The 7,693-nt window shown below is 37.9% G+C and overlaps 1 long non-coding RNA gene across 1 annotated transcript; it reads left to right on the top strand.

Moving 5' to 3' along the window:
• Nucleotides 1–2,581: 2,581 nt before the first annotated feature.
• Nucleotides 2,582–7,455, top strand: LOC105817228. The gene is made up of 4 exons (XR_001137831.1): nt 2,582–2,633; nt 3,466–3,539; nt 3,997–4,025; nt 7,431–7,455. It is a non-coding gene; the product is annotated as an uncharacterized LOC105817228 (long non-coding RNA).
• Nucleotides 7,456–7,693: the final 238 nt, after the last annotated feature.

The following is a 7,693-nucleotide window of genomic DNA, read 5'->3' as shown; positions in this document are numbered from 1 at the left end:
CTCAAACTCCTGGGCTCAAGCAGTCTTCCTGCCTCAGCCTCCCAAGTAGCTGGGACTACAGGCATGTGCCACCATGCCTGGCTAATTTTTTCTATATATTTTTAGTTGGCCGATTAATTTCTTTCTATTTTTAGTAGAGACGGGATCTTGCTCTTGCTCAGGCTGGTCTCGAACTCCTGAGCTCAAACGATCCTCCTGCCTCGGCTGCCCAGAGTGCTAGGATTACAGGCGTGAGCCACCGCGCCCGGCCATGTATTCTTATTTAATCCTCACATTGACCCTATGAAGTAGGGATAATTATAGTAAGTAGTTTTTTTTTTTTTTTTTTTAGCTTGTTATGGGAAATTACAAGTATATACAAAAGTCATAAGAAAAATATAATAGACCCTCATCTACTCATCACTCAGATTTAATAAAATTAACTTAGAACCTTATTGTTTTCTTTTTTTTTTTTCCTCTCAGTTTGAATATGGATTTCAAGAACCTTATTCTTTCTGGCATCTAATAGTACTCCATTCTATGGTTGAACAGTAATTTATTTCACCAGTCTCCTATTGATGGGCATTTAGATTACTCATAAAAGCAAAAAAAAAAGAAAACTAGTGCTGTATGTCCTCATCCAACTATTTATAGTTGTGCAAGTATGTTGATAGGATAAATGCCTAGCAGTGGATTTGCTTCATCACACATGATGTACAGTTAATATTTTGGTAGATTTTTGTCAAATATTACTTTCTAAAGCCATTTAGTTATCTTCCCATCTTAGGAGGTTTATGATTAGATATAGTGTCTTGAGAAAATGACTTAGTGGGATAGCTTTAAAATAGAGATGTTTTAGGGGCTTCTGGGACAAGAAGGAAGAGCAAGTGAATACAATGGTAATTGACTTTTGTAGGTTAAAAAAATAGAGGTTGTAAATTTGAAGAAGTTCATTATTCATAGAATATGTAAAATGTGTAATTCTCTTGTTCGGGGGTGGGCTTTAGTTCTATTAAAAAATTTCAAAACAAGGAAATTGAAAGTGTGTGGGGAGTGGTAATTTTGCTTTTTGGAGGGATAGTTATGGTTAGACTAAAGTATGTACAGAAAGATTCTGGGTCCCTGTATTTTAGGTAGTGTTTTATACGTGACTGTGGTAGGAGAGAAATTTTTCAGTGAAGAGTGGAAATTTCCCATAAGTCCCAGAATGTGATGTGTATTTATTGCTTGAGTCTAATTGTGCTTGAGGGAATTGTAATAGAGCTGAAGGAAGCTTCCTCACTGTGATTCCCTTTCTGTCATGAGATGTACTGCAGTGATTGTGCTTCAGGATGCGAATGTGGAGGAAGTCGTTAGCCTGGGGTTGATGGAGAGAAATGGTCTCTTAATGGCATTAGACTTCAAGTAAAACATTAAACTTTTTTGGCCTTTTGTGCCTGATAAGGCAGAGGATTAGGGAAGGATGTCCAGGAAATGGGAAGAATTTAGAAATTTCTTTAAAGTTAGAATATTCAGGACTAATTTAAATTCTTTGAATATTTAAAAGGAGATCCCATTACTTCATCTGAGGTTCTTTGAAAATATACCTGTGTTTCCAGTTTGAACTGTCCCCCAAACACCAAAGCAATTAAATATTGTAGGACTTAGTTATGGTCAGTAGGGGGCACCCATTGCTTGTCTGTCAGTCCCAGAACCTCCAACAAAAGGATGGAGGAGAGAGTAAGTTCCTGTTCTAGAATTGCTTCCTCTGAAAATGTCATTAAACCATTACTACCTTTCAGGGCATCAAATGGGAAAAGTGTCTGGGATATTGGAACAAAAGCTGCCCATGTCTCTAAATGAGGGACCTTAATGAGACTGGTTATGACCCACAGTTTTATGGGAGTTGTTTGGTGGAGAGTTAATGCCCTTCCATTTATCCTGGGTACTTCCGAACTTTCTCTCCCGCCCCTATGGTCCCCCCTCTTTTGTTTTCTCTTAAACCTTTTGACCAGTAACTTACTGTGTTTTCCTAATTCAAATTCCCCTTAGCCTTTTTTCTTTCCGCTGCCTTTGGCATTTTTTTTTTGTTTCATTTTGACTGTTTGAGCTGGAGCTACAGTCCCCATGGGAGAAATAAGGGATTTTTAAAAGAAGGAAACCAGGCCTTGTAGGAGCACTCATTAATTGTTGTGATGAAAATTGAGAGCTGGTATTTAAATGAGGTTTGGAAGGATAGTCATTAGTCCAAAAGTAAATTTAAAAGTTCCTGAAAGCAGATGAGATGGTTTCTGGTGTTTTTTGAGTGTTTCTCTTCAGTCCAATGTATTTAACCAGACTTCTTCCCTGATTACTTTCTATACCCCTTAACTAAAGTAGCTTAGTCTGTTATTTGAACTCTTCTCAACAGATGACAATTCAAAGAATCAAAGTTCTAATGGACTTGATGTTTCTTCATACTAAGGGGTGGCAGAGCTATTATAGGGCAGAGGATGTGAGTCAGGTCCATTCTTATGCATTACTAAGGTTTTGTTTTAGAATACCAGTTTTCTGATTTTTAAAAATCTCTTTCTTATTTAAAATAAATAAATAAATGCCACAAAAAATCTTTCTTCTTTTCCAGGGCAGCAGAAAAGAAAGTGGTAAAAATTACATCTGAAATACCACAGACTGAGGTAGGTATTCTTTTCCCTAGTAGAACAGTGTCTACATTTCTTTCTCTCTTACCTTTCATTTTATCTGCATTATCATTTTAAAATTTATTCACAGGCAGAAAATCAGTATTGACAGATTTTGGTGTTGATACATTTCTCTACCAGTTACTCTCTGGAAAATATTTGGGCTGGCATAGTGGGTAGTCACCTTTCAAGCTGTAGTCTTTTTTGTATATAATACCGTGATCTTAATGGTGACTAGCTCTTTAAGATGTTTACCAACCTAGGATTAGAGTTTGGGATGTTTGTACCTTGAAAAAGTAATGGTAGATGTCAGTCTTATGTTGCTACTCGTTAGTAGGTGAGATTGAAGTTTTTCTGAATTGTCTCAGTATCTCCAAATCCATGTTCCAGTTGAGATCTTGAGTTCAGTTTTGTAACCCTCAAAGTAGAGAATTATTAAACTCTTTTCTAATGGCATAAGACAACACTGCCTCAGTTTTAACTGAAAGAGTACCACTAGTGTTGGAACCAAGCTGTTCCTTTGATCCCTTTTCAAAGGTCAACCAAACACAGCTTGGCTTCACGCAGAATGCAGGTTTTATATTATTTTATTCCTCTCTTTTGTTTTTGAGGGCATGAATATAATAACAGTCTTATTGTGTTTGCTTTCTTGAAAGGGTTGTTAATTCCCAATATGGACACAATCTGATATCCTCTAGGATTGTCAGTATTGTCAGTGTAGACCTTAAGAAATTACTCCTGATGTTCTTAAAATAACCACCTATAATGAATATTTTTAAACCAGAAATTGAATTTTTCTCTATCCCTTCTTTTGTCTGTTTTTGCTTAGAGAATGCAGAAGAGGGCTGAACGATTCAATGTACCTGTGAGCTTGGAGAGTAAAAAAGCTGCGAGGGCAGCTCGGTGAGTGTCCCCAGCCTTTTGGGCCTGAGATGGTGATATGGTATAAAGAGGAGGAGACATGATCCTAGATTTTAGATATAACTGTTGATTTTAAGTAGAATAGAGACTTGTTGAAAGGAAATGAACACTTTTGGGGCTCTCTTCAGAATATCTCTACTGATTTGGGTGTAGGAGGAGCTATAGATTGGGCTTTGTTATTGAGCACGTTTTTGTAATGATAAAAGTCAGGAACTGACTACTACTCCTGATTCTGATAAGGCTTCCTTTTAGCTTATTCTCTGGACTCTTGGTGAGAAGGAGAGTAAACTGGACCTCTTTCATGGGGTTGTTAGAATTAGCTAATGATTGCAAGGCTTGAGATCACAAGCAAGAAGTGTCATATGTACACTTGAAAAGGAGACAGACAACCAGAAGTGTGAACAGCTTCCTAAAATTTAGCTTGTTCTTTTTTCTATAGGTTTGGGATTTCTTCAGTTCCAACAAAAGGTAAGTGTACAGAGACTCCTTTGAGAAAGTTATCTTTATATTCTTTCTTTTCTGGCACAACAGATTTCATTTCTCCAAAATAAGGTACTTGTTAGTTCTAGAAGCCCTTAAGAGGTTATAACATTAACCTCTTTGCTTTAGGTAAAATTATAATTGCTTTCTTGGGCGTTTAAGAGAAGGTACTGAAGTTGTAAAAGGTTAGAAACTGCCAAACTTAGTCTTCCTTTTCTTGAACATCATTAGAGAGGTTTCTGATACTTTGCTTACTTATTCTAGTGTCTCATCAGCATAAAATTATTGTGTGCCTATCCAGTGTTATACTAGCTAGTATAAGTGGTAAAAGGGAAAAGAATATCTTTTACCTTAACAGTTTTACTTCTAGGAACTTACAAGAAAATAATCTTGGCCGGGCGCGGTGGCTCACACCTGTAATCCTAGCACTCTGGGAGGCCGAGGTGGGCGGATGGTTTGAGCTCAGGAGTTCCAGACCAGCCTGAGCAAGAGCGAGACCCCGTCTCTACTAAAAATAGAAAGAAATTGGCCAAGCAACTAAAAATAGAAAAAATTAGCTGGGCATGGTGGCACGTGCCTGTAATCCCAGCTACCTGGGAGGCTGAGGCGGAGGATCGCTTGAGCCCAGGAGTTTGAGGTTGCTGTGAGCTAGGCTGATGCCATGGCACCCTAGCCTGGGCAACAGATTGAGACTCTGTCTCAAAAAAAAAGAAAAGGAAATAATCTTGAATGTAGTTAAAGACATCGCTGCCAGGATTATCGCAGCATTTTTTATAGTGATCAATAAATAGAAACAACCAAATATATAACAGAATTGGTTAAATAAGTGTGTGCCCACAGTATAGTTTATAGTATTGAAAACCTATACTATGTTTAAAATGATATTGAAAAATATTTATCAGGCCAGGCGCGGTGGCTCACGCCTGTAATCCTAGCTCTCTGGGAGGCCAAGGCGGGCGGATTGTTTGAGCTCAGGAGTTCAATACCAGCCTGAGCAAGAGCGAGACCCCGTCTCTACTAAAATTAGAAATAAATTAATTGGCCAACTAAAAATATATAGAAAAAACTAGCCGGGCATGGTGGTGCATGCCTGTAGTCCCAGCTACTCGGGAGGCTGGGGCAGTAGGATCACTTGAGCCCAGGAGTTTGAGGTTGCTGTGAGCTAGGCTGACGCCATGGCACTCACTCTAGCCAAGGCAACAGAGTGAGACTCTGTCTCAAAAAAAAAAAAAAATATTTATCAAAGAAATATTAATGAAAAAGATAAAACAGTATATTCCCATTTTAGTTCTTAAAGAGTGCATTATGGATAGGGAAAAAATTAGAAAGCTATAAGAATTGACCTTGAACAATATGGATTTGAACTGCATGCATCCACTTATACTTAGATTTTTTTCAGTAAATTCATTTGGCCCTGTGTATCTGAGGATTCATCATAACCAAACTTGGTTCAAAAATACAGATACAGTATACTCAGGATGTGAAACCTGTGGATATGGAGGGTCAACTTTTTATATCTCCTGTGGGACCTGATAGCATGTGGGGACTTTGGTATCTGGGGCAGGGTTTTGGAACCAATCCCCTCCATGGATACTGAGGGATCACTATATACTATTATAAGTTATTAGTACTCATTACCTCTGATTGGTGGGATTTTGAGTGGTTTCTTTTTGCTTGTCTGTGTTTTTTAAATCCATACGATGAATGTGTATTACTTAGTAATAAATTATGGGAATAGTTATTATTTTGAAAAAGAACATAGCCCCCTGTTCTCAGAGACATACAATTTAAATGTAGTCTTCTAGTCCAATTCAGTCTTCCTAGTGACCTGTCAGTAGTTTTAAGTTGGTAAGAAAATGTCCTCAGAGATCTTGTTGTAGTGTTTTTCTACGCTTTTAAGAAGACACGAAAAATTCTGGACACTGTCATTAAAGTCCTCCCATCCTCCACCGGGAGATAGGATCTTGCTCTGTCACCCAGGCTGGAGTGCAGTGATGCTGTCATAGCTCACTGCAACCTCAAATTCTTGGGCTCAAGTGATCCTACCTCAGCCTTCCAGGTAGCTGGGACTATAGATGTGTGCTGCCAACCACACCTGGCTAATTTTTAACAATTTTTTTTTTTTTTTTTTGAGACAGAGTCTCACTGTGTTGCCCGGGCTAGAGTGCCGTGGCGTCATCTTAGCTCACAGCAACCTCAGACTCCTGGGCTCAAGCAATCCTACTGCCTCAGCCTCCCAAGTAGCTGGGACTACAGGCATGCGCCACCATGCCCAGCTAATTTTTTTCTATATATTTTTAGTTGTCCGATTAATTTCTTTCTATGTTTAGTAGAGACGGGGTCTCGCTCTTGCTCAGGCTGGTTTCGAACTCCTGAGCTCAAACAATCCGCCCGCCTCGGCCTCCCAGAGAGCTAGGATTACAGGCATGAGCCACCGCGCCCAGCCAAAAGGAATTATTTTTTGAATGAAATCCTGAAAAGTTTGACGTAAATAATTATTGAATAGGTTAGGGTTGGGCCTAGAGGTCAATTTACTACTTGCTTCTTGGTGGTAATTTCAGGAAAGAAAATTGGTCTTAAGAAGCCACAGTTTCAACTCATGATAGTAGTTTTGCTCCTTTGTCCAGATATAATCTCTTCTTTTTTAACACCTTTACTGAGATATAATTCATATATCATAGAGTTCATCCATTTGAGGTATACAATTCATTGTTTTTTTTTTACTATAATCACAGGGTTGTGCAACCATCATCACAGTCATCATCACCCTGAAAAGAAACCCTGTGCCCTTTAGCAGTTATCTCCCATTCCCTCTTCCCCTCTAGCCCTAAGCAACCTCTAATTTTTTTCTATTTAAATTTGCCTTCATATAAATGAAATCATACAATATGTGACTGGCTTCTTTCACTTAGCATAGTTTTCAAAGTTCATCTATGTTGTAGCATGTCTCACTACTTCATTCCTTTTTATTGCGGAATAATACTCCATTATATGTATATACTACATTTTATCCAGTTGATGATGTTTGGGTTGTTTTCACTTTTTGTCTAATATGAATAATGCTGCTATGAAATTTGTGTATAAGTTTGTGTAGATACATGTTTTCATTTTTCCTGGATATATATCTAGGAGTAGAATTGCTGGGTCATATGTAACTCTATGTTTAACTTTTTGAGGAACTGCCAAACTGTTTCCAAAGCACCCATACCATTTTATGTTCCTGCCAGCAGTGAATGCAGACATGATCTCTAGATGCAATTTCTGCCTTTTCTTTTTCATTATAGGATAAAGGACATGTGTTCTGTATACTGTTTTTATGTTGTCTAATTTGATTTGAAGATTGTTAACTTATGACTAATAAAACTATTAAAAAAAACTTTATTTCCTTCTTAGGTCTGTCATCTGACACCAATATGGTAAGAAATCCTTTTTTATCCCTGCACACCCAGATCTTAACTCTATATAGCTAGTTTTAAAGTTACAGACTCAGATCAGAGGAACTGAAATCATGAATTTGGTGACTGTTTCAGTACAATGTTGTATGTTCTGAATTTTTAAAAGAAGTTTGAAGTACTGAGAAGTTAGGATAATGGCCATATCTTCAAAGTTACTACAGACATCTTCTGTCCTACTACTCCTCTTTTTGAAAGGATTAA

Source organism: Propithecus coquereli, unplaced genomic scaffold (genome assembly GCF_000956105.1).
Source record: "Propithecus coquereli isolate 6110/MARCELLA unplaced genomic scaffold, Pcoq_1.0 Scaffold111, whole genome shotgun sequence".
Classification (NCBI taxonomy): domain Eukaryota; kingdom Metazoa; phylum Chordata; class Mammalia; order Primates; family Indriidae; genus Propithecus; species Propithecus coquereli.
Note: the sequence above shows the minus strand (reverse complement) of the source record. Positions and strands in the feature narration are given on the sequence as shown.